This window comes from Camarhynchus parvulus, chromosome Z (assembly GCF_901933205.1).
Source record: "Camarhynchus parvulus chromosome Z, STF_HiC, whole genome shotgun sequence".
In the NCBI taxonomy this organism is placed as follows: domain Eukaryota; kingdom Metazoa; phylum Chordata; class Aves; order Passeriformes; family Thraupidae; genus Camarhynchus; species Camarhynchus parvulus.
This window is the reverse complement of record NC_044601.1, coordinates 4,583,671-4,587,543: the sequence shown is the minus strand read 5'-3', so window position 1 is coordinate 4,587,543 and position 3,873 is coordinate 4,583,671.

Below are 3,873 nucleotides of genomic sequence, written 5' to 3'. Positions count from 1 at the left end.
TTTTCAGACACAGGTTTGTTGATTTTAAGTTTTAATGCATTTTATCAAAATAACTAATTTCAGTTTCTGCCTTGCATATGTAATTCGGTTTACCAAGACACAGGCTTGGTAAACAGAATTACTCCTACTCCTACCCTCCTACTACACAAACTTGAAAACATATGTGCACTGAAATATCATTATTTTCTGTTTTATTCACACCAGATTATTAAAAGAGCATTATAATCCAAGAGCAACATCTCAGGTCCACCACTATTAATAGCATAATTAGGAATGATGTTAGTAACAATTATATAATATACTATATATTATATAATACAGATTATATTATATAGATACTATTATTTTTTTATTTATATACTATAGTATATATTATAGCATACTGTTAGTGTTATTACATAACTGGTCTGCCTGGGAATTCTTTCTAAGCCTGCTGCTGTGCCAGAAACTGTTTTTCACCTCTTGTTGGATGGCACAGCTATTCAGAATCCCACTACTGGTCAAGACAGTCACACAAAACTGCACTTTTCCAAGAACCTGCAGAGCATTCAGCACTTACTTTGCAATGGCTGCTCCTGCAAGTGTAAGGATTACACAATGCAAACGACCCCTGGGTACTGTGCATTCGAAGTGTTATTGTAAAAGCAGAGAAAGCAGGTGATACTTGAGGAAAAAAGAAATTAGGGTCCCTCTCACAGCGGTGAACTCAACTGCAAGGCATGAATACACAGATATTCAAGCTAAGGCAAGTGAAAACTTTCAAAATTCAGAGAACTCTTGATGGAATACAAAACCAAGCTGAGAAAGGGTACTTGACTGAGTGATTCAATGCATTATTCACAACAAAACTACAGCAGTAGCTAATTTTTAGTTTGATCTTTATCAAACACAGGCTGCTGGTTGCACTGACCTGACAACAAAGATTAAAACACGTTTGAAAGTTTTGGTGTATGAGTTCCAATACCAGATTTTTTTATTTTAAAAAAATCACATTCACTTGTGTCATGGAGCATTCTTTAACAGGAAGCATGTTTTTGTGGTCAACACCAAAAAAGCCCAGGCATAACACAGAATTCCCTGTGACTTTGTATTAAAACAGCCAACATAATCTGGGAAAAACCTGCTTTCTCCTTTACTTCTGTGAGGTACTTCCCTATTTTTTACACAGCTACATTTGCTCACACATGTAAAATACCAAGACAGCTGAAAATCACTTTCTCAACACGAAATATTTTATTTTTCCTGTCATCTTAAAGCTACATCTCCTTTTAATCCAGTACATGAAAACCCCCTGTGTTAGCTCAGAAGCAGCTGCTGAGTGGTTTTGGACCTGTTATTCCTCTGTGTATTCCCAATTTTGCTGACAGGCCATAGTCTGGCCAGCAGAATCAGCTGGCTGGAGTATCCAAAGATTTGACAGAATTCTGCACAATGAGATGATAAATCAAACCAATTGGCCCCTTTTTCTTTTAGGAACTTGAAATCCATTCACCCTTAGTTTTATAACTTTTTTTTCCTGAATTATGTAACTATGGATGGAACAAAGCCATAAAGTCAAAGCCAAATGATTCCAAAATTCAGGATTTCAAAACATGACTTCTTGAGGTTACAGACGGAAGTGTTGAAGTTAAAATCCACATCAGAAAATTAATCAAGTTTGAAGCTATTTTACCCTTGCTTTTAAGGCTGTTAACAACTTTTAATGGGATACAGAATGTTCTAATTTAATACTTGTTCCTGTGTCTGCTAACAGTAGGAAATAAACAAAAGCTTTTTTTTTCTTTTTAAAAATTTGCTCAAAATCATTAAATGTAATTGCAAACTAAACACACAGTTCTATGTTGTAGTGAACACTATTCAGTGAAATTCCTTACTTTCATCTGCAAAGTTTACTATTATGAAGAAAAAGGGGATACTTTTACAAATATCCTTAAGAATTGTTACAAAAAGTCTCATTTTCATGGGTTTATACTTACAGAAATCCTTCAGAAATCTCCCACTTGAAAAACACCCCCTGAAAAAACTCCCCTATGCTGCATGGAGGGGTAAACATCAAAAGCAGCTTGTAAACTTCATCGGACAAAGGTACAGAATCACATCTGTGCAAAGTGTCTCTGCTGCAAGGTTTGCATGTTTGTGCTCTTCTAAAGCTGGCCAAAATTGACAATCAGACACAAGTTATTCCATATTCCTGATTTCTCAATTACCCTTTACCACCTCCTGCATTCAGGACTCAGCAGATGTTCCTATTTCTCTGGCACTCCCCTGATTGCTTTCACATCCTTCCACACTCTGTTCTTTCCTTTGCCCTCTTCTGCCGCTCCTCACTATCTTGCCCAAATTGAGCGGGGATCTAAAAAGGGTGACTGGTATTATTATTTCTAAAATGAGGAGAACACTCTGGAAGGTGTATCAGCAGTTATTGAGGATGTTTTGTTCCTGATTTTGGACCAAGATGTGCCACCAAGCTGTAACTGCTGCTCCATTAGACCCCACACGCCCCCATCCCTTCACAGAATTTAGGGACAATCTTGAGAGAGGCAGCTGGGTGAAAGCTATCAGACTAATTTCAACAGAAATGTGTGGGGAATTTTTATATCCATGGTTTTTCTCATCATTTTCCCACCATTTTTCTCATCTCAGAGCCATGCTGTTCTGGGCAGTGCTGTGATGAAAAACTGAGGCCAGGAACAGAGCAGTAACTTCTCCACAAAAGCAGCAACAAGTGCAGAGCTTTTCCCAGCATTTTAAAGAATCTCAGTTTAAGGACCATAGATCTTCATGTAATGCAAACTCAAAGAGTTTGGCTGGTTTTTTTAATGTGGAACACAGTTTAAAATGGTAGTATAATAGTAATACATTTAGTAGTTTCTATGATTTCTTCTGATACTCACATTGGAGGAAACTTGGCAGAAATGGCTTCTGCAGCTGCATCTACAAGTCACCCCCTGCCAAGATGTGGCAGTTGAGAGTTGTAACAAAAGTTACATGTCCCAAGTGTCTCTGCTTTTCTAAGTCGATCTGTGTATAAATTTAATGCCCCTTGTTGAGCTTTCTCTCTTATTATTGGCCACAACACAACCCTGGGGCTGGTAAAAAGCTGAACGGTCTCCATAATACGGTTCAGAATTTATCCATGTAACTCAGAGCCTGAGCAAGGCCTCCAGAAAAATGCAGGAAGCAATTTCCAACTTCTTAGCCTCTCAGATCACAGTCCAGACATTTTTCCTTCCCTTGGCCTCTCAGGGAAGAAGCTGAGCTTGTGGTGTTCATGTGAGGATGTTACTTTTCAATACACGACCAAATAATGCTCCCCAAAGGGAAAGAACTAAGAGGGATTTGCAAAGCTACATAACTTTAATTCTTCTGGGAGCTGTCAAAAGTAAATCACGAGACCTTCATGAGCCAGAGAAAAAACATTTCACTTGACCACATTGTCTTCCTCTACTCCTCTCACCTCTTAAAAAAGTGAAGGCCAGGGACAGGAAAAGGAGAAAGAAAAGGGTTGTTCCTTTTCAGTTTAAATTTTAAGCCATGCCAGGGCACTGAAATCTACTGATGACTTCATGCCCTCCTCCTTTGCATCACAGATGCTGCAAGCAGCAGGTAAAACAGCAGCATTCAATTTATTATCTACTGCAAATTGAAATTACAGTAAATTCAAAGATGCCTTTGCTGCATAATGACAAAGAAAACTCTGTATAACCTGTTTGATTTAACAGCGAAAGAAGTCTCAATGAGGGACCTCAAGATTGAGAGCTGGATCTTGTTTGCTTGTTCAGCATGTGACAAATCTGCAAACTGACCATGCAAATACAACTTCAATAAAGATGTTCATCATCTGTAATAAAAAACAAGCCTTTAAAAAATAGA